Here is a 23,792-nt window from a genome sequence, read left to right as displayed (position 1 = left end):
GTTGGCAGAAGTAAAGCTGTGTGGACGGGGCGTGGGTCGTGCTTGGGTAGATGGAAGAGCACTTGCCCGCGAAAGGCAAAGGTCCCGAGTTCGAGTCTCGGTCCGGCACTCAGTTTTGATCTGCCAGGAAGTTTCATGCTCATTATTGTTTATTTCTGTAGAGTTTGGTGGCCAGCGGAAGTGTTTAAACTCAGAAGAGAGTTCTTGGAGCAACTCTGTAGCAATTCTGGAAGTGTCGGGTGTCGCATTGTCGTGCTGGAATTGCTCAAGTCTGTCGTAATGCACAATGGACATGAATAGATGCAGCTGATGTGACAGGATGCTTACGTACGTGTCACCTCTCAAAGTCGTTTCTAGACGTATCAGGGATTCAACATCACTCCAACTTCACACGCCCCACACCAAAACAGAGTCTCTATCACCTTGAACAGTCCCCTGTTGACATGCCAGGTCCATGGAATCATGAGACTGACTCCATACCCGTACACGTCCATCCGCTCGTTACAATTTGAAACGAGACTCGTCCGACCAGGCAACAACCTCCCAGTCATCAACAGTCCAATGTCAGTGTTGACGTGCCCAGGCGAGGCGTAAAGCTTTGTGTCGTACAATCATCAACGGTACACGAGTGGGACTTCGGCTCCGAAAGCCCATATAGATTATGTTTCGTTGATTGCTTCGCACGCTGACACTGTTTGATGGCCCAGCATTGAAATCGGTAGCAATTTGCGGAAGGCTTCCACTTTTGTCACGTTGAACGATTCTGTTCAGTAGTCGTCGATCCCTTTCTTTGCAGCATCTTTTTCCGGCCGCAGCGATGTCGGAGATTTGAAGCTTTACCGGATCCCTGATGTTCACGGTACACTCATGAAATGGTCGTGTGGGAAAATACCCACTTGGTCGCTACCTCGGAGATGCTGTGTCCTATCGCTCGTGCGCCGACTATAACACCACGTTCAAACTCACATAAATCTTGATAACCTGCCATTGCAGCAGCAGTAACCGATCCAACAACAGCGCCAGACACTTGCTATCTTATACAGGCGTTGCCGACCGCAGCGCGGTGTTCTGTCTGTTTACGTATCTCTGTACTTGAATGTGCGCTTCAGTGTAGTTTTTGGCGCTTACAAGGTCCGTCTGAAAAGTTCGGTCAGTGGTTCAGAAGATAAAGGAAACAAGAGTTACAAACAAAATACCTTTACTAGCTTCCAAACTGGTCACCATTAGCTGCAAGACGCTTATGACGTCATTTGTGGAGCTGTTGTAAACTGTCAGCAGACGCTTCTTGTGCAATCACTCGAATCACCGTGGGTACACGTTGCTAGCTACCTGTATCGTTACAGGAGATGAGTCCTGATGCTGCCAATACTACCCGGAGACCAAGTGATGGTCAATGGCAATGGTGTTCATATACCCCCCCCCCCCCCCACCTTCCCCCCCCCCCCCCAATAAAAAAGAAATAAGCTAGCAAAATGCAAGATTACAACGATGTTGAACGCGTTTCTCGACACCAGGGGCTTGACCAGTCATAATATCTACCCTGCGCACCATGCTACTGACTACTTCTCTGTCTCCGGATACTTTGGTAGCACTAATACCCATCTCCTGTAATGATGCAGATATCTAGTAAAGCGCGGTCACTGTGGTTCGAGCGATTCCAGAAGAAGCGATTGCTGAGGATTCCCAACAGTTTGACAACCGATGTTAGAAGTTGAAGCTAATGGTGATTACTTTGAAAGCCAGTAAAGGTATTTTGCCTTTACCTCCTGTATTCTTTATTTTCTGACTTCACCGAACTTTCCAGACGCATCTTGTATAAAGCATCAGGCAAAACACCTGATTGTAATACCAAAATTTCGCACTGCGAGATATCGCTTGTTTATTGTAATGATACCCTGTTGTTTTGTTCATTTGATGAATTTGGTGGCGCTTTCTAAGTTGGCTTTGCCGTCTACTCAAAATGGTACTGTAACTTGTTAGAGATATTTACTTTTTTAAAAAGTGTTTTCTAAATTCAAGACAGGCAGGTAAAGAGAGTCTCCCACAAAGTCAGTTGATAAGGTTAATTATTTTTCCAAAGTCAAAAGAGAGTTGTGCAGAGTGCAGACTGCCTAAACAGGCTGCACCCATGCTGCCACATTTTTTTTTTTTTTTTTTGAAATGTTGCATGGCAAACACATACGATGTTAACGAATGCTGTAGATAGAAGCCAACGAGGCTTTCAAACGGTGCAGAAATATGAAGCTGTGCACTTCACAGCTCCCGCGGCGCGCTGAAAAAGTAATTTCTAGAGGAAAAAAAAAATGTTCAAATGGCTCTGAGCACTGTGGGACTTAACATCTATGGTTATCAGTCCCCTAGAACTTAGAACTATCTAAACCTAACTGACCTAAGGACATCACACAACACCCAGCCATCACGAGGCAGAGAAAATCCCTGACCCCGCCGGGAATCGAACCCGGGGAGCCGGCCAGAGTGGCCGAGCGGTTCTAGGCGCTACAGTCTGGAACCGCGGGACCGCTGCGGTCGCAGGTTCCAATCCTGCCTCGGGCATGGATGTGTGTGATGTCCTTAGGTTAGTTATGTTTAAGTAGTTCTAAGTTCTAGGGGACTGATGAGCACAGCAGTTAAGTCCCATAGCGCTCAGAGCCATTTTTGAACCCGGCGACCCGGGCGCGGGAAGCGAGAACGCTACCGCACGACCACGAGCTGCGGGCTGTAGAGGAGGAAGAGGATGTTAGTGTTTAACGTCCCGTCGACAACGAGGTCATTAGAGACGGAGCGCAAGCTCGTGTTAGGGAAGGATGGGGAAGGAAATCGACCGTGCCCTTTCAAAGGAACCATCCCGGCATTTGCCTGAAGCGATTTAGGGAAATCACGGAAAAACTAAATCAGGATGGCCGGAGACGGGATTGAACCGTCGTCCTCCCGAATGCGAGTCCAGTGTGCTAACCACTGCGCCACCTCGCTCGGTTGTAGAGGAAAGAATGTAGAGTATGGCAACTGGTGGAAAGAATGCGTGAGTGTTTTAGTCAGATAGTATGAATCGAAGACGTTGTGCTGTGTGCAGTCTGTGGCTGGTTTGCATTGTTGTTTGCTATTGTAGTGTTGGGCAGCTGGATGTTAACAGCGCGTAGCGTTGCGCAGTTGGAGGTGAGCCGCCAGCAGTGGTGGATGTGGGGAGAGAAATGGCGGAGTTTCGAGAGCGGAAGATCTGGACGTGTGGCCATCAGAAACAGTACATTTGTAAGAATGGATGTCATGAACTGCTATATATATTATGACTTTTGAACACTATTAAGGTAAATACATTGTTTGTTCTCTATCAAAATCTTTCATTTGCTTACTATGCCTATCAGTAGTTAGTGCCTTCAGTAGTTTGAATCTTTTATTTAGGTGGCAGTAGTGGCGCTCGCTGTATAGCAGTAGTTCGAGTAACGAAGATTTTTGTGAGGTAAGTGATTTGTGAAAGGTATAGGTTAATGTTAGTCAGGGCCATTCTTTTGTAGGGATTATTGAGAGTCAGATTGCGTTGCGCTAAAAAAATATTGTGTGTCAGTTTAAGCACAGTCATTTATAATTTTTCTAAGGGGACGTTTTAACGTGTCTTTTCGACATTAGAAGTAAAGATTATCGGGGTAGAAACAAACGCAATGCGACAGTAAACGAACTATGCTGTACGTTAAAAGAATGTAGGCTACAGACAACAGAGGAAGAAACTAAAGGGAATATACACTCCTGGAAATGGAAAAAAGAACACATTGACACCGGTGTGTCAGACCCACCATACTTGCTCTGGACACTGCGAGAGGGCTGTACAAGCAATGATCACACGCACGGCACAGCGGACACACCAGGAACCGCGGTGTTGGCCGTCGAATGGCGCTAGCTGCGCAGCATTTGTGCACCGCCGCCGTCAGTGTCAGCCAGTTTGCCGTGGCATACGGAGCTCCAGCGCAGTCTTTAACACTGGTAGCATGCCGCGACAGCGTGGACGTGAGCCGTATGTGCAGTTGACGGACTTTGAGCGAGGGCGTATAGTGGGCATGCGGGAGGCCGGGTGGACGTACCACCGAATTGCTCAACACGTGGGGCGTGAGGTCTCCACAGTACATCGATGTTGTCGCCAGTGATCGGCGGAAGGTGCACGTGCCCGTTGACCTGGGACCAGACCGCAGCGACGCACGGATGCACGCCAAGACCGTAGGATCCTACGCAGTGCCGTAGGGGACCGCACCGCCACTTCCCAGCAAATTAGGGACACTGTTGCTCCTGGGGTATCGGCGAGGACCATTCGCAACCGTCTCCATGAAGCTGGGCTACGGTCCCGCACACCGTTAGGCCGTCTTCCGCTCACGCCCCAACATCGTGCAGCCCGCCTCCAGTGGTGTCGCGACAGGTGTGAATGGAGGGACGAATGGAGACGTGTCGTCTTCAGCGATGAGAGTCGTTTCTGCCTTGGTGCCAATGATGGTCGTATGCGTGTTTGGCACCGTGCAGGTGAGTGCCACAATCAGGACTGCATACGACCGAGGCACACAGGGCCAACACCCGGCATCATGGTGTGGGGAGCGATCTCCTACACTGGCCGTACACCACTGGTGATCGTCGAGGGGACACTGAATAGTGCACGGTACATCCAAACCGTCATCGAACCCATCGTTCTACCATTCCTAGACTGGCAAGGGAACTTGCTGTTCCAACAGGACAATGCACGTCCGCATGTATCCCGTGCCACCCAACGTGCTCTAGAAGGTGTAAGTCAACTACCCTGGCCAGCAAGATCTCCGGATCTGTCCCCCATTGAGCATGTTTGGGACTGGATGAAGCGTCGTCTCACGCGGTCTGCACGTCCAGCACGAACGCTGGTCCAACTGAGGCGCGAGGTGGAAATGGCATGGCAAGCCGTCCCACAGAACTACATCCAGCATCTCTACGATCGTCTCCATGGGAGAATAGCAGCCTGCATTGCTGCGAAAGGTGGATATACACTGTACTAGTGCCGACATTGTGCATGCTCTGTTGCCTGTGTCTATGTGCCTGTGGTTCTGTCAGTGTGATCATGTGATGTATCTGACCCCAGGAATGTGTCAATAAAGTTTCCCCTTCCTGGGACAATGAATTCACGGTGTTCTTATTTCAATTTCCAGGAGTGTAAAAACTCTGCGATCACATTATTGACGAGAAAGGCATGTCACTGAGATTTTGAAGAAAAATGGTGTTGGCAGTGAGGATGTTCACATTTCTGAAGTGTAGTTTTTTGACATACTTCTCCAGTGACATGAAATCTTAGAGCAGCCGATAACGTCTCGCAAGAATTTTTTGGTTTTCTCATCAATTTCTGTTGTTCAACAATAATTCGTCCTTCAATAATTTCGAAACGGCCAATCGTTCTCTAAAGGAAGTTATTTTAGGCAAAAGGTCAAACTCCGCCTCTCCTCCCATCTGCACATCCATTTTTTTCACCCATGATGACCGTTTTCTTCTCTTCACGTTGTTCACTGCCATGGTACACGATGCAGCGGCCGCAGGGAAAGCAAGAATTGCTGTTTTTCTTTTAGCAAAATTACAGACCAGTATGATAATTAATTGAAACCCTCAGCTGCCGACAGGTGTTGTTGATATACCTCGATGGGGACAGCTCAAAATGTGTGCCCCGACCGGGACTCGAGCCCGTAATCTCCTGCTTAGATGGCAGACGCTCTACCCATCTTTTTTTTTTTTTTTTTTTTTTTTCGTGGCTGATCGTTGTATTTGGTCGTTGTGGACGTCACATGATATCCGTTGAAGTTAGTTGTTGATCCTTTCACCCAGTATTTTGTTACAGAGGCCAATCAGCTCTCTGACAGAACACGCTGAGTTACCGTGCCGGCCATCCATCTGAGCCACCGAGGACACAGATGAATAGCGCGACTGCAGTGGCTTATCCCTTGCACGCTTTCCGTGAGACCCATATTCCCAACTGTGCACAATGTACATACGTAATTTACCTAATGTTCTTTCGAGAACAATTACTATCTCCATATATATAGTTAAAGACTACCCAGCCATTGGCCTTCGTCTGTGCGAATGCGCACAGGTTGCCCAAACTCTTACGGGAATCGTCACCTTAGTGTGCGCAAGTAATGAGTGGATGGGCAAATATCTATTAGGTACATTACGTTTGTAGGTTGTGGACTGTTTGGAATGTGGGTCGAGGTCGGGGCACACATTTTCAGCTATCCCCATCGAAGTATATCAACACCACCTGTCGGCAGCTGAGGGTTTCAATTAATTATCATTTATTCTAGAGAAGCTGCACGGTCATCAATGGTATCTGTTCATTCGAGAACAGTTACTATCTTTATATACAGACCAATGTCCTTAACATCGGTTCGCTGCAGATTTCTAATTCAGCACGGTTTTAGAAAGCATCGATCGTACAAAATCAGCTAGCCCTTTTCTCACATGATATACTAAGAACTGTGGATGAAAGGCGAAAGGAAAATTCCATATTCATAGATTTCCGAAAAGCATGTGGAATAGATTCCCAGATGTGTGAGTGGCTTCTTAAATAATAGACCCCAGTACGATGTCCTTTATGGCTAGTGTTCGTCAGAGACAAAGGTATCGTCAGGAGTGCCCAGGTTCAAATGGTTCATGTGGCTCAGAGCACTATGGGACTTAACATCTATGGTCATCAGTCCCCTAGAACGTAGAACTACTTAAACCTAACTAACCTAAGGACATCACACAACACCCAGCCATCACGAGGCAAAGAAAATCCCTGACCCCGCCGGGAATCGAACCCGGGAACCCGGGCGTGGGAAGCGAGAGTGCTACCGCACGACCACGAGATGCGGGCGGAGTGCCCAGGGAAGAATGATAGAAACGCTGTTATTTCTTTTCTATTCATAGATGATCTGGCGAACAGGGGGGGGGAGGGGTCAGCAATCTGCAGTTGTTTACTGATGATGCTGTGTGGTGTACAGGGAGATGTCGAAACTGTGTGACTGTAGGAGGATACAAGACGACTTAGACAAAATTTCTTGTTGGTACGATGAACGGCGGATAAATAAGAAAAACAAACCCGTAATGTTATGATGCAGCATAGTAGTGTCCTGCTTGACAGTCATATCGTTTAAATATCCAGATGTTGCGTTGAAGAACAATTTTAAATAGAACAAGTACGTGAAGATTGTGGTAGGGAAGGAGAATGGTCTACTTCGGTTTATCGGGAGAATTTTACGAAAGTATGGTTCATCTGTAAAAATACCGCATTTAGGATACTAGTGCGACCCGTTCTTGAGTACTGCTCCAGTGTTTGGGATCCACACCAGATCGGATTAAAGGAAGACATCGGAGCAATACAAAGGCGGGCCACTAGATTTCTTATCGGTAGACTGGAACAACACGCAAGTATTACGGAGATCCTACGGGAACTCAACTAGGAATCCATCGAGCGAAGAGGAACACTATTGAGAAAATTTAGAGAATCAGCATCTGAAGCTGATTGCGGAATGATTCTACTGCGCCAACACACATTTCGCGTAAGGACCATGAAGCTAAGATACGAGAAATTAGGGCTCAGGCGGAGGCATATAAATAGTAGTTGTTCCCTCGCTCCGTTTATGAGTGAAACAGGAAAGGAAATTACTATTAATGGTACACGCACTGTACGGTGGCTTGCGAGTGTGTAGATGTAGATGTACCACTCGACGCAACTCTGCATGTACGGAAGGCTATTAGGGTGCACTTTGTGGTGCATCTAACCACACACGTCCTTTCTTTCGCACTGTAAGTGAGACACTAGCTTCTGAGCACTCGCAGCATATTGACGCAGGACAGTTTTGGGTCTGAAGTTAATTGACGCAGGATAGGTTTGACTCTGACCAAACCTGTCTTGCATCAGTTGGCATCATGTACTGATTTGCTTGCTGTGGTTTTCCCAACTGAGGAACAGATCGTGTCTTACACATTTTGTAGTAAATAATAGTAGATTAAGATAAGAATAGTGCTTCAGCAAAGTTAATTGAGGAAATTTATTGTATATTGTTTACGACAGATTTAATATTTTTTTCTTGGCCTTCATCTCGTATCTTCACGGGCACGGCATGTTAGTTTTCGGATTTGGCAATTGAGTGATAGAGAATAGCCGGATGCCTCCCTGTCACCACTCTACAACCGCGTCCCAACCCCCCTCTTCGCCAATGGGGAAATAATTAGTGTATCCCAACCGTCTGTAAGTAGTGTTACAAGTGTTATTCCACGACACAGTGTGTGTATGTTTCCTAACTCTTTACGTCACGCCTGACCTGCACACTGACGTTCGTAGTTAATCCGTCGGTCGGATTCCTCTCGAAAGCGGCGTGCATGCGCGGGAGGGTTTGCGATGATGGCCTGTTTGCGACCTTGGTGTTATTAGTACTTGCTGATTTTGTTTCATTTGCCGTCTGCCTATTGTGGGACAGGGCACAGAGGTGGGCCTGGGGAGTACAAAGCAGATCGCGGTCTGCTGGTTCCCATTGAGTCCACAAGAATAAACACAGTAAGACCAGTACTTGAACTTTATATGACTGCAACACCAAGTGGAAATTGCGACACCAGAGTAAGCTCTCAGCGTGTCTTCTCCCATTCAAGTGCGTAGGTATACAGTAAAATATAGAGGTTGCTGTTAGTTGGTTTCCCAACCATCCCTCCAATTTCTCCGCAATAAGCGCGGCTCCTTTACGAAACAGCGGTGCTTCTCCACCAAGTCTACAGAGAGCCTGGCAATACCATCCACACTTTCCGTCTCCACGACGTATATCTTACAGTCCACAACTGTCCAATCTACCAAAACACCTTGCACTAAAACCCGATCAAAAGCTAATTTAGAACACCCATCTAATTACCATCCAAAAGAGACCCAACAGGAGACTGAATACGACAAAACTGCTAACCAGCCAATGCTTTGGATTAAATCCTTGAGCTATTCTAAAGACCTACAAGACCCATCCCCACCTACACAAATGATGGATAGATCTCTCCCCATTCAAATCCTTGAATGGTATACACTTGCCCTCTCTTTCCATATCCATTTATCCTTTCCCTATCGTATCGAATATTAGCTAATAAAAAAGACCTGGAATACCTACTTAGTCCTAAGTCTCCTTCAAAGCAACTCCCAACACTATGTTGTATCCCCCACACTTGGGAACCCAGACACGACACTGGAGTGTTATAACCATTTCCTGCTTTCCATACATCTCCCTACACTCTATTGCTCCTTTACCAGTGCAATTTCATTGCCTTCCTCTCTCAGATGACGTAACCATCCACAGACTCTAGTCATTATATCAGTTATAACCTATCCTAGCTGTTCGATTGCTAATGCTGGCTCAGACCCCCGTTTCCCGCTAGTAAATACACTGGTGTCGAAAATTAAAGCATGAAACCTCTATTTCCCTAGCCTGTGTCTCTTTCACGATATGATCATACAAACTGTCAACAGATGTCTGTATGATCATGTCCTAGACGGAAGATGGCATTCCGGTCAACGGACAACAACGCTAATGATGACGTCAGGGCACCTAACAAATGGGGTAATGTTTGCCGTGTAGTCCACATCCACAGTCGCTGTATATACGTCACAGACGACGCAGTATGGCGCAGAGAACACGCCTACCAGACTATGCGGTGGAGGGCCATTGGAAGAATGAAAGCAGGACAGTCGGAAACTGATGTGACCCAATTGCTTAATGTGAATCGTTCTGTTGTTTCTCGGATGTGGCGACAGTTAATAGAGATAGAGACTGTATCCGGAAGACCAAAGCAGGGCTGATAACGTGTGAAATCAGAAAGGGAGGACCGTTATTTGACTCTTAATGTACGACGGAGCCGCCTTGGTAGTGCACGGCAACTGACATCTGACCTCGCAGCATCCACTGTACATGTTGCACCGGGCCAAACTGTGTACAGAAGACTTCATCAAAGTGGTCTTTATTGTTGGAGACCTGCAGTATGTGTACCTCTGACGTGTTTCACAGAAGGAAACATCTAGAGTGGAGTCGTCAACATGCCACCGTGACGGTCGAACAGTGGACCAACGTTCTTTTCACAGATGAGTCCCGATTTGTGTGGTGTGCGATTTTCGACGAATTCGCATGTGGAGCGAAAGTGGAACACGATTTCGGGACCAAACGTTGTGGAAAGAAACCGATATCGAGGAGGATCCTTAATGGTGTGGGCAGTGATGGTGTTGACCACTCGAACACCTCTTCATGAAATTGTGCGGGTAATCGGCAAGGTTTAACTGCTGTCAAGTGTCGTGACGACATCTTAGGATCTCATGTGTGTTAGTTGCGAGGTGCTGTGGGCCCACACTTCGTATTGATGGACGATAATTCTCGAGCTCATAGAGCACAGGTGGTTGACGTTTCCTTGGAAACGGAAGATACTGCACGCATGGCGCGGCCTAATTGCTCTCAGGATTTGAATCCCCTAGTGGATGTCTGGGATGCACTAAGGAGACGGGTTGCATCTCCCCAGCATCCACCAAGCATTTGCCAAGACTTGTCAGCAGCTCTGCAAGAATAATGGGCGTTGTTGCCTCAACATGATATTGATGACATCATTCACAGCATGCCCCGTCGTTGTCAGTCCTGTATTGCTGTTAGAGGACATCAAACTTCATACTGACCACATTAACCAGTTGTCGGAATGTGTGTGCAAATCCGTTAAGTTGGAAAAAACATTTTGTCTACCGTTGGACTTGTTTACGTTCTGTGTTCTTTATAGTTGCTACTTTAGTATCACACGTTTGAGAGGTGGCATGCGTTTACGATGCACACAGTGACTTGCCCCCTCTCATATTTATATCTTACTCTGAGTAAATCGATTTGGGGAAGTATAGCCGAGTATGGTCATTACAAGGCTAGTAATGAGAACTCAAAAGATTTGAATATTTTCCTCTCTAATTGCATGCGGTGAAAAGTTGCTATTCCTTCACATGTGGACTTCCCATACAGTGTCCCCCACCACCCTTGTGGTTCGGTGACAGGTGGGTTCTGCTTATCTTGAAAGGGTTATGCCGACGGGTGTGAGGGGGCCGAGTGGATGCTGTCCAGACGCCGACATTGTCATAACAGCAGGGGCGAAACGCCCACAGGGGCCTGACGGAGCGGCTGGGCTAGAGATTCCGTTTCTTCGCAGAAACTTTCTGGCGGGCTACCAGTGAGGCGTGGGAATGACTTCCCAGGCAGTCTTGGCGGGCAAATTCCCACGTTTTCTGCAAAATCATATCTGTGATTGGCTTGATCAGGGGATAACTCCGTGATGTAGCAAAATCGGCGCAGAAATTGGCGCCAAGTATCTCCATTGGTGGAATAGTAGTGCTTTGGCAATAAAGTGGAATTTTGGAGTTGTTGATTGCCACTTTTAACCATGGCCACTGTGGTGGGGGCGGTAATGTTCTGTGTTCGGCTTGTACGGGTGCTCTTGGTAGCGACGAGTCTCTCCTTTCGGTCGGAGTAGGTTACAAGACTGAGCTCTCGCTGCTCTGGACAACCTGCCTTCCGTTGGCTGTATAATATACTTTCATTTAATTGTAACTGTTTGACGAAGTTACTGAAGTTTCGACTTCAACGTAACTTTCCGAATACAGTTGGCAATTGAGCGTTCTGCGTACAAGCGGCCTATGTTGTCCGTTTTGAGCAGTTTTGGCTAAGGTTGACTGTATCAGAGTTACTATGTGACTTCGCTTGTTAAAATCAATCACTGTACCGCCAGTGATTGTATGGCGAGCCTTCTTCGTCTTCCTCAGAGGCGTATTTGAATTGCTAGGAAGTCTTTAGTCTGGAACAACCAGACCAGGATAATTTGTTTCGGGCTATACTCGCGACATTATCATCACCACAACGGGACGTCGAAGCAACCAGCCATCGACTTCGGTACGCCAGATCGCGTCCTTGCAGTTAAGAAGACAGCTTGGTAATGTATGTTCGCAGCACCGGCAAATCAGGGAATTTTGCTATGTGACAATCAGAGCTCAGCAGTGCGCGCCTTTTCCCGTCTTTTCTAACGTGATTTCCGTCTTGGGTGTTCATTGTCTGAGTTCTCACTAATGTTGGGTTGGCTGGGTGTTTCTCTTAAGATTTGAGTTGTAAGGAATTGGCTCCACATATCTCTTGGTCATAAATGTCACAAGCTAGTTTATGGACAACATCACCTTCACAGCATTTATTTGAGTATCCAATTTGACGTGTTGTAAATGTTTCATGTGCTTTGTGTATTATTTTGAGTTTAGTCATAATAAATCAAATTGTTATTTTGGACAGAACTTTCATTCTTTAGATCGGTAGAGCAACCCTTTCATATTTCACTATGTTTATGAAACTTCACTTTATCAAATTATTTTCTATCAAATTACATTATTGTAGGTGCCAATCTCTTTTCTACTCCACTTGCAGGGTCGATTACAGTCAGTTCGCGTTTCTCCTTAATCCATGTGCAACAGCAAAAGTCGGAGTTAGAGAAGGGGGGGCTTAGAGCATCATTTCCATATGAAGATTCTAGAAGAATTTAGTGTTAAATACACTGCTTGCCCCGGCCCCTCGCACGTTTATACTGCTTTGTGGCACAATAAACGCAACCTTGTAAAATTTCCATTTGTTGCTTTAATTTTGGACACCGATGTACAACCCTACACATTTCCTGCCTCCAAGTCCTGTCTTTCGACCCTCGCCAAAGCCCACCTCACACCCTTTCTAATATTCATCTACAATCCCATTTGCATCCAAATTCCTCACCAAAGAAGTGATAGCAGCAGCCCACAGCGCTAACGTTCTCACACTTTCAAAGTCTCTCACATTACTTTCTCCTCAAGCTTAAGGTAATGCTTTTTACTATGGTCAATATATTTTAAGCATTTTACGTATCAAACGCTCCAAGCTGCGTTCCTCCTACTGGACAGAATGAAAATGACACAAAAATAAATAATGGTTGGTTGTACTCATGCAAGTGATGCATAGATTTCCGTTAACATCAAGTTTTACTGCTCCTGTAAACAATGAATTCCATTCCACCTTGTTATCCGTACTCGACTTCTTTCTCCCAAACGTATCTTTTTCGGGTAATTTTCTGCTGATCTCGACATCCTCGTCGCCTCTGACTAGCACATGAATCTGTCGTCCTCAGTTACTTGTTAGATATGTTCCAACCAGAATGAAAAATGCTCCAAATGTAGCAGAAAAAAACTGAGCATAGTTAGGGATGTGAAATAAGGGAGCTAGCTTTTCAACTTATCTAACAGCTTCAAAGACATTTGAATCAACACATCTTGACATATTCTAGCAAAATTATTTTAGCGTCCAACCCCTCCAGAACATATCCACCCCCAGAAATTTTATCCCCACAGAAAAACTTTTTTAGCTATTACATGTATGCTCTCGAGCCACATGATATCACACAATGTTTACAGTGACTGGCGAATTTTCTCGATCTTGGGCACATAATCAGGGGCTTCAACATATAAGTAGCGAGATTCAGGTGTGCAAACACCCCGTAGCTAAGAGAGCTCACTGCGCTGGGGAAATAGGCTTAACTCGTTAATAAACCCCAATGAGTCAAGATGTTTTGGCCGAAATGTCTTTGAACGTGCCAGATAAGACGAAAAGCTAGTTTCCTTAGTTTTCATCACTAACTGTGCCCAGGATATATTCTCCTTTTTTGTGCTACGATAGGAGCATTTTTCATTCTGGTTCCCAACGTTTATTACACTGCCATAAGTTTGACATTAGAGTGCCATAACTTTGAAACCAATGTAAACTTTTGTTGAATCGGGCGCCGACTGATACGGTATAGGATTTTCTATTGCCGTTCCAACCATGTTGCTTATATCGTGGCAGCGGATAAAGTTTTCACAAAACAACAGGACGACCATTAATTATGTATATTTGTCTACTTTCATACAAAATTTGGGCCAATGGTATTGCCTCTGTGGTAACACCGGTGCCCATTAGATCATAGAAGTTAAGCACATTCGGGTTGGGATAGCACTTGGATGGGTGACCGTCCGAGTCCGCCGAGCGCTGTTAGCAAGCGGATTGCACTCAATTCTTGTGAAGCAAGTTGAGGAGCTACTAGATGCAGAAACAGCGGCTCCGGTCACGGAAACTGACAACGCCTGGAGACGGTGTGCTGATCACATGCCTCTTCATATCCACATCCAGTGACACCTATCGGCTGAGGATGACATGCTGGTCTATCGTTAGCCTTGGGCCTTCCGAGGCTTGTTCCGAGTAAGTTTATAAAATCTGAACTGATTCGCATAAATTTGATCATGGAAGAAGCGCGTAAAAAACGTGTAAAACGTGATATTTTGCACATAAAATCCGAAGGAGGCTAAGCTTTTGGAAGCGAGTTTTTAATTTTATTGTAAGAATGCATTTTTTATTTGTTTGATTCGCTTTAAACCGTTTGCGCGAATCGAGTTCACGTAAGAACGAATTTTATATTCTACTTTTAACTCGACTTTAAACCATCATAGCTCAACAACGGATAAAGCTCGTTGGATAAAAAAATCGTTTTGACTTTATCCATCTCTCTACCTTTGTGCAAAGTTTGAAGCGCTTTGTACAAGATTATGGTTGCGGCGCCCTTCAAAAACCTTCCAGAAAAACTTGTTTTTGCACGTAAAATCCAAATAAAGTAAGATTTTTCATAAGGTTAAAGCTTATCTTAGAGAGATGCCCATACACCACTACACCAAATTTGGACCATCAGTCTCGCTCCAGTCCAGAGTTAAGAGGGTGACCGGTTTTGCACTTAAAATCTGAAGGAGGGTGACTGTTTTGAACATAGAATCCGAGCGGTGCACGTACAAATTATTAATCTTTTGCAAAAGGAATTAATCGATTTGCAAAAGTCGCCCTGGCGCTAGCTCCAGTTTGTTGTTCAAACAATGCTTAATATACTGTAACATCTGTAGCTACAGTAAGACAGACATTCGAATATTCATATAAATGGCCGCTGGTCAGGGCTAAAAACCAAAAACGTTTTACCCAATGTCGCTAGCCCAAATAGGCACCGAGCACCGAGACCTCCCCCCCCCCCCCCCCCTTCCCACCAAACTACGATTCTGCACACAGCCTTCTCAGGCATATTTGTTACAGCGTTTCCGTGCTGTAACGATTTGAAGTAGTTGGCATTTGACGGCTACCGGTCAACACTGCCCCTTTAGCAGTACACCACTGAGAACCTGGAATTTTCGGCTTCCGCTGTGTTGCCACTTCTGCTGTTCAAAGCGTTGTGCCTTTTCGGCGGCGAAAATTTCTATTATCTCAAGAAAAACATGGAAGTCTGGCACTGATTAAAATTAAGAACTGACTCTTGAAATGTTTGCATGTGTGAATTCCAGAATGTACACATTTTTGTAGGAGATAGAGACATTCAACTTCACCTTGTTTCGAATTAAATACTTTTGAAGGAAGCCTTTTTTCCGAAGCTTATACGCAGCAAACGCAATGCGATAAGCAACTTCTGTAACATCCGTCGCCGAGCAAGGTATCATCGTAATAAACGAAAAAGAATTTCAGTGACTTTAACAGTTTTGGTTGGCTCTGAGCGCTATGGGACTTAACTTCTGAGGTCATCAGTCCCCTAGAACTTAGAACTAATTAAACCTAACTAACCTAAGGACATCACACACATCCATGCCCGAGGCAGGACTCGAAACTGCGACCGTAGCGGTCACGTGGTTCCAGACTGTAGCGCCTAGAACCGCACGGCCACCCCGGCCGGCTAACAGGTTTGGTGATATGGCGTGATAAGTTTAAAACTGCTTTCAGGACAGGAAAACTCCAACCATATCAAAAACTTTGAAATAATTCTTACCATAACTGAAATTATGAATTTTTTTACAGTTTTAGACACACTCCAGAGATAAATCTCGTACGCGAATATCAGATTATTTACGTGTTTTCTGTGGAGTTTAAGGCGCTGTGGTTAGCGGAACGCTGTGTTAGCAGTCTGCAGACATTAGTCGACTTGGCGAGACTGTCGCAAATTTCTGTCTTGATCGTCATATGCCAAGTGATTTAAGTGAGACTCTACCTCCTTATGCCGATGCCCTCAATAACGCGACAGTTAAACACTCGCCGCCACTTTAGTTTGACAATACTCCAGGAACCCTACAATATTACTGCGACAGCAGTTATTCATAGTACACACATGAAAAAAAGTTTTGGCTCACCCCGGTTCCCAGAAATCCTGAAGATAGACGTTGACTGTGGATATTGTATCACACACACAGTCCCTTTCACTGTTCAGAGATGTCACTAAACCCACACAGAGATGTAAACAACCATGCATGAGTAGCGCCTATTAGACGGAGGGGGTCCGACAGCAGATCAGTTCCAATCATTCCACCAGGAAGGAGGTACACGGCTCGTGTTGTCTGTAGTTCAACCATGCCTAGACGGTCAATACCGCGGTTCGATCGCGTCCGCATTGTTACTTCGTGCCAGGAAGGGCTCTCAACAAGGGTAGTGTCCAGGCGTCTCGGAGTGAATCAAAGCGATGTTGTTCGGACATGGAGGAGGTACAGAGAGACAGGAACTGTCGATGACATGCCTCGCTCAGGCCGCCCAAGGGCTACTACTGCAGTGGATGACCGCTACCTACGGATTACTGCTCGGAGGAACCCAGACAGCAACCCCACCGTGTTGAATAATGCTTTTCGTGCATCCACAGGACGTCATGTTACGACTCAAACTGAACACAATAGGCTGCATGATGCGCAACTTCACTCTCGAAGCCCATGGCGAGGTCCATCTTTGCAAACCAAGACACCATGCAGCGCGGAACAGAATGGCGAATCGACCGTTCAGGATTGACATCCATGTTTTCTTCGCCAATAAGTGTCGCATTTGCCTTCAACCAAACAATCATCGGAGACGTGTTTGGAGGCAACCCAGTCACGCTGAACGCCTTAGACACACTGTCCAGCGAGTGCAGCAACATGGAGGTTCCCTGATATTTTGGGGCGGCTTTATGTAGGGCCGACGTACGCCGCTGGTGGTCATGGAAGGCGCCGTAACGGCTGTGCGATACGTGAATGCCATCCTCCGACCGATAGTGCAACCATATCGGCAGCATATTGGCGTGGCATTCAACTTCATGGACGACAATTTGCGCCCCCATCGTACACGTCTTGTGAATTAGTTCCTCCAGGATAACGACATCGCCAGACTAGAGTGGGCAGCATGTTCTCCAGACATGAACCCTATCGAATATTCCTGGGATAGATTTAAAAGGGCTATTTATGGACGACGTGACCCACCAACCACTCGGAGGAATCTACACCGAATCGCCATTGAGGAGTGGGACAATCTGGACCAACAGTGCCTTGATGAATTTGTGGATAGTATGCCACGACGAATACAGGCATGCATCAATGCAAGAGGACGTGCTACAGGGTATTAATGGCACCGGTGTGTACAGCAATCCGGACCACTACCTCTGAAGGTCTCATGAGCAATAAAAAGGGCGGAAACGATGTTTATGTTGATCTGTATTCCAATTTTCTGTACAAGTTCCGGAACTCTGGAAACCGAGGTGACGCAAAACTTTTTTTGATGTGTGTATGAAGTTCATGAATCCATGTTTTATCTAAATAAACCTCAATGAATCACTTATTCGTAAGAAATTAATGTAGTATGCGCTTTTCCAAATTGTATTGTCTAATTCGCACACAAGGACAGTGGAACCTGAAGTTTTCATCTTTCAGTGTTAGACTCTCAAATTTGTTGTTATTAAAATCTACATGCCTGAAGAGTAGACACTTTTCTACTGCCCCGCATCCCCCCTCCACCTTTCCGAAAAGACCAATGAAAGAAAGCAATTAAAAAAATAGTGATTCCAAATGCAGCTGTGAGAGAGGAGTTGAACGACGCTAAACGTTGACGGGCCGTTCCAGTGAATATTCAAGAATTTTAATTTAGTAACGTCGCTCGCGATGTCCAAGTTGAATTGACTTGAACTTTAATTGGAATGACAGACAGCGCTTCACTGGAGTGCGGGAGTCTGGAAGTCTAGCTCGGCGCAACACGAAACATTTCCTCCTCGCCCATCCTTCACGTATGGTTTACGATCTCAGGGAAACTGCCTCATCAGTCTCTTTCTGCCAGATGTACGACTAACATTAGTGTGTACTTGCAGACCTATGCTACTATAGATGTATATGGCCAATAAAACACTCATTGAACGTGCTCACACTCGACATCTGTCAGTCACTGCTGTACGAGTGAATTCCTGGTATTGGAGATGTCGAACTCGTAGAAGTGTGTCTCTGTGAAGAGTCGTCAGGCGCATTTTCTCTGGTGCTTCGGCAGATATTTGCAATTTAGTTTTTGCAGTGTTTGGCTGAGTCGGGCCAAACTTCTTTCGTGCGGCGCCCATTGTCGACGGAAAGTGTCGGTTTGTTTCCCATTACAAACAAAATGATTTTTAAATTGGAATTTTGCGTGCCCATTTGAAAGAGTGATCCCTAATTAATGTAGTGTGTTATTTGGTTTAGCCGCATGTATTTAACAGGGACAGTAAAACACGAAGAATAACCAGTACTCCATCAGCGACTGGGTAGCGCCAGTGTGTAGTGGTAGCAGACAGCGCGAGGCAGGGCAGTACATGAGACGGAACAGGTTCTTTGTGTTTCACGTCCTTGTTAATGCATTTCGCTAAACCGAAAGTCCATTTAGACTCGCTAGAGACCACTCAACCCGACGGGCACATAAAATTTCGCATTTCGAATGATGGATATTCTGCCATTCGACTAAAAGTTAAGTCGTTTCAATTTGGGGAAGGCTAATGACATCGCCAAGTTGAAACGGCCTGAACTTTTATTAGAATGGCCGCTCGAGGTTCAGCGTCGTTCGACTGCTGTCTGCCGGCTGTATTTGGGAAATACACCTAACGGCTCTTATCAGAAGAAGATCTAAAATATAGACAACCAACAGCAAGATATATTAAAGGAAAAAATCCCAACACCAAGAAATAATTAATGTAGAGCAACGAAATTTCGGGAATACATTCGTCTAGGTAACATATCTAAGTGATTAACGTTGCAAGACCGTAGGTTAATGTAAGTGCGAGAAAAACTATTGCGAATGTGAAATGCTGATACATTAATAACCATTGTAACAGCTAGAATGTTGAATGCAGGCGTACAAACGAGCATGTATTGTGTTGCTCAGGTGCCGCATGTCAGTTTGTGAGATGAAGTTTCATGCCCGTTGTACATGATTGGTCAATACGGGGATGTTAATGCTGATTGTGGATGACACTGTAGTTGACGTCTGATGATGTCCCAAATGTACTCGAATGTAGACAGATCTTCTACATCTACATCCATACTCCGCTAGCCACCTGACGGTGTGTGGCGGAGGGTACCTTGAGTACCTCTATCGGTTCTCCCTTCTATTCCAGTGTCGTATTGTTCGTGGAAAGAAGGATTGTCGGTATGCTTCTGTGTGGGCTCTAATCTCTCTGATTTTTCCTCATGGTCTCTTCGCAAGATATACGTAGGAGGGAGCAATATACTGCTGGACTCTTCGGTGAAGGTATGTTCTCGAAACTTTAACAAAAGCCCGTACCGAGCTACTGAGCGTCTCTCCTGCAGAGTCTTCCACTGGAGTTTATCTATCATCTCCGTAACGCTTTCATTACTAAATGATCCTGTAACGAAGCGCGCTGCTCTCCGTTGGATCTTCTCTCTCTCTTCTAGCAACCCTATCTGGTACGGATCCCACACTACTGTGCAGTATTCAAGCAGTGGGCGAACAAGCGTACTGTCACCTACTTCCTTTGTTTTCGGATTGCATTTCCTTAGAGTTCTTCCAATGAATCTCAGTCTGGCCTCTGTTTTACCGACGATCAACTTTATATGATCATTCCATTTTAAATCACTCCTAATGCGTACTCCCAGATAATTTATGGAATTAACTGCTTCCAGTTGCTGACCTGCTATTTTGTAGCTAAATGATAAGAGATCTATTTTCTATGTATTCGCAGCACATTACACTTGTCTACATTGAGATTCAATTGCCATTCCCTGCACCATGCGTCAATTCGCTGCAGATCCTCCTGCATTTCAGTACAATTTTCCATTGTTACAACCTCTCGATACACCACAGCATCATCCGCAAAAACTTCAGTGAACTTCCGATGTCATCCACAAGGTCATTTATGTATATTGTGAATAGCAACGGTCCTATGACACTACCCTGCGGCACACCTGAAATCACTCTTACTTCGGAAGACTTCTCTCCATCCAGAATGACATGCTGCGTTCTGTTATCAAGGAACTCTTCAATCCAATCACACAATTGGTCTGATAGTCCATATGCTCTTACTTTGTTCATTAAACGACTGCTCTCGAACAGGCCGAGCCAACGTGTCGACACTATCTAGAGCATTTTGGATTACTGCAGCGGAATGCGGGCGAGCGTTATCCTGTTGGAAAACAACCCCTGGAATACTGTTCATGAATGGCAGCACAACAGATCGAATCACCAGAATGATGAATAAATTTGCAATAAGGTTGCGTGGGATAGCCACGAAAGTGTATCTGCAGTCATACTAAATCGCATCCTAAACCATAACTCCAGGAGTAGGTCCCGTGTGTGTTTGGCCACAAGCAGGTTGGTTGCAGTAGCTCACCTGGCCTCCTTTTAACCAACACACGGCCAACACTGTCACCTAGGCAGAACCGGCTTTCATCAGGAAACACAACAGACCTCCACTCCTCCCTCCAATGAGTTCTTGCTGGACACAGTTGAAGTTACGAACGGCGTTGGTTTGGGGTCAGCGGAATGCGCGCTACAGGGCGTCTGGTTCGGAATTGTCCGTGAAGTAACCGTTATGTCACTGTGGCGCCAACTGCTGCTCAAATTGCTGCTGTAAGTGCAGTAGGATGCTCCAGTGCCATGTGCTGAACACGTTGATCTGCCCTGTCAGTAGTGTCAAGTGGTTCTTCGTAGCCCGGTCTTCTTGTGATCGTACATTCTCCTGACCAGTCGTGTACAGTGGCTACGTTCACGTCAAGTCTTTTTGCAATATGGTAGAAGGAACATCCAGCTCCACGTAGCGCTATTACACGACTTCGTCCAAACGCAGTGAGGTGTTGATACTGGCGTCTTCGTCGTCTTGAAGGCATTCTTGACTAATATCAACTCATTACGGCCAAGATAACTAAAGCCCACGACCGTCACAGCGCATATTTAAAGCAAACCCGATTTTCATCCTCGTAGTGGCGCTACTAACGCTAGTCTTATGCGACTGGTACGAAATTTGAGTAGAGGTAATCTTTCCAATGTAGACACACCTCTACCAACTTTCTTTCATTTTGGTTTATTTTCCGTCAATGTAAGCTTTTCTGAAAAGAGAATTATGTTAACGACGAACATAACATTTGGTTTTAGTGTCGGGCTTCTGATCTAGTGATAAAGTGCTTGTCTTGAAAACGAAAAATTGCGGCCTCGATCAGACCATGAAATTTTTCAGTCTGTCTTTACCCTAATCTTCACCTCTCAGTGATGTAACAATGTGCAGGAACAAAACGGGATTCGGATTCCACGTTTAACTGTAGGTACCCTTTTCTCGGCGGGATTACTAGTGTAGGTTGAGGGCACGCTATTAGCCAAAGTGGCGTCCATGCAAGACTTCCACCAGAAGGTTACATATCCCTCTTGAGGGATCCCCAGTCAGTCATGCCATACGACTATTTCTTCAATTTTAGGAAGTCATCTCCTTTCTGAGAGTGTGTATTTGGAGTTTATGATATACTGACGACGGATAGTGAAGATTATAAAATGGTCCAATCTTTCGAAATGTGTTGCAGAAGTACAAATTACACCTGTAGATCGAGTAACTTGTGCAGAAGTGCAACATAGAACTGAGAAGAAAAAAGCTCTGTTGTACAATTTGACATAAAAAAGGGATAAGCTCATGGAACGCATCTTTAGACATCACCGAATACTTATTTTGACACGAAGGGACGCGTGGAAGTTAGTAAAAATGGTATAGGGGGTGGGGGGTTGGGGGTGCAACAGTAGGTTCAAGTGGCTGTAGAGATCAGTAACTTACAAAGGACAGACTAACGTAAGGACGACATCAAACCCCTCCTCAGGCTAATAACAACAACAATATTTGAAAAAAAAGCTAGAAGAAGCTTGCTATCAAACTTTCGCTTTTAAACTACGAAAATGAGGCTAACACAACCTCACAATGAGGCGACAAAAGTCATGGCATATCTCCTAATTTCGTTTCGGGCCTCCTTTTGCCTGGCGTAACGCAGCAATTCGACGTGAATGGAGTCAACAAGTCATTAGAAGACCCTGCAGAAGTACTGAGCCCTGTTGCCTCTATAGCCTTCTATAATTACGAAACTCTTGCCAGTGCATGAGTTCGTGACAAATCATTCGCTCGAATTGACCTGAATGTTCTTCAAACCAATCGCGAGCCCTGTGACATGGCGCTTGGTCATCCATAAAAATACTCCCAAGAAACCGAACATAAACATTTCCAATCAACGATCGGTTCAGCTGGACCAGAGAACCCAGTCCATTCCATGTAAACACAGCGCACACCATTACGTTGCCACCACCAGTTTGCACACTGCCTTGTCGACACCTTGGATCTATTTCGCCGTGGCTTGTGCAGCACTCTCCAACCCTACCATCAGCTCTTACCAACTGAAATCAGGACTCATCTGATCAGGCTACTGTTTTCCAGTCGTCTAGAGTCCAACCGATATGGTCACGAACCCAGGAGAGGTGCTGTAGGTGGTGTCGTGCTGTTATCAAAGGCACTCGCGTCGGTCGTCTGCTGCTATAGCGCGTTAACGTCACATTTCGCCACAGTGTCCAACCAGGTACGTTCGTCGTTACGTCCCACATTGATTTCTGTGGTTATTTCGTGCGGTATTGCTTGTCTGTTAGCACTGACAATCTACGCAGACACCGCTGTTCTCAGTCGTTAAGTGAAGGCCATCGATCACTGAGAGATAAGGGCTGAAATTTCGTATTCTCGAGACGCTCTTCACACTGTCGACCTTGCTGACCTCGGAATGTTGAATTTCCTATCGATTTCCGAAATGGACTGTCCCATGCGCCATCTCCAACTACCATTCCGTGTTCAACGTCTGTCAGGTTCCGTCTTGTAGGCTTAATCACGTCAGAAACCTTTTCACTTTATTCGCCAGAGTACAAATGACAGCTTCGTCAATGAACTGCTCTTTTACGAGTACCTTGCGTACGCGATACTACTCTGTATATGTACAATCGCTATATCACGACTTTCGTCATCTCGGAGGAGTACGGCAGTTATTAGTTGAGTAACTTCAACTGCGGACGCGAGCTCTGGCAAAGCAAATGCACGATGGTCTGCAGAAATTTAATAGCAGACTACAATAACAGGTGTTATATCGAACTACTGCTACTGAGAGCAGCGATCTCAACTCACCGTCCTCTTCAGTACTCCGGCATCGAGGTTGGGCGACTACAGTGCGCTTTGCTCAAGATGAAACGACGCGGTTGGTAGCGATAAACAATGAGAGTGGTAGTTACATAAATCTTACTTCTGCTGTTCGTTCATCTTTATCTGGAACCCGCTGATATGACGAAGTAAATATTTACCAAGGAATGTGCCCGTGACAAACTGTCTTCCTATTTCTGGGATACAAGCAGGTCGTAATTTAACATCATCCGCAAGTAGCGGTTCCCCTTTATCTCTTGCGGACTGTGAATAGTGGATCGGTTGGTTACACGTGTAAAACA

General features: G+C 45.7%; 1 protein-coding gene across 1 annotated transcript in view; it reads right to left on the bottom strand.

Moving 5' to 3' along the window:
- Window positions 1-23,529, bottom strand: part of LOC126419213 (UDP-glycosyltransferase UGT5-like) — a 62,607-nt gene extending 39,078 nt beyond the window's left edge. Inside the window, exon 1 of the mRNA XM_050086348.1 lies at window positions 23,479-23,529. The gene's annotated coding sequence lies outside the window, so the exon portion shown is untranslated. The remainder of the gene's footprint in view (window positions 1-23,478) is intronic.
- Window positions 23,530-23,792: the final 263 nt, after the last annotated feature.

Source organism: Schistocerca serialis, chromosome 9 (assembly GCF_023864345.2).
Source record: "Schistocerca serialis cubense isolate TAMUIC-IGC-003099 chromosome 9, iqSchSeri2.2, whole genome shotgun sequence".
Lineage (NCBI taxonomy): Eukaryota > Metazoa > Arthropoda > Insecta > Orthoptera > Acrididae > Schistocerca > Schistocerca serialis.
The sequence above is the reverse complement of the archived record's forward strand: the minus strand, read 5'-3'. Positions and strand labels throughout refer to the sequence as shown.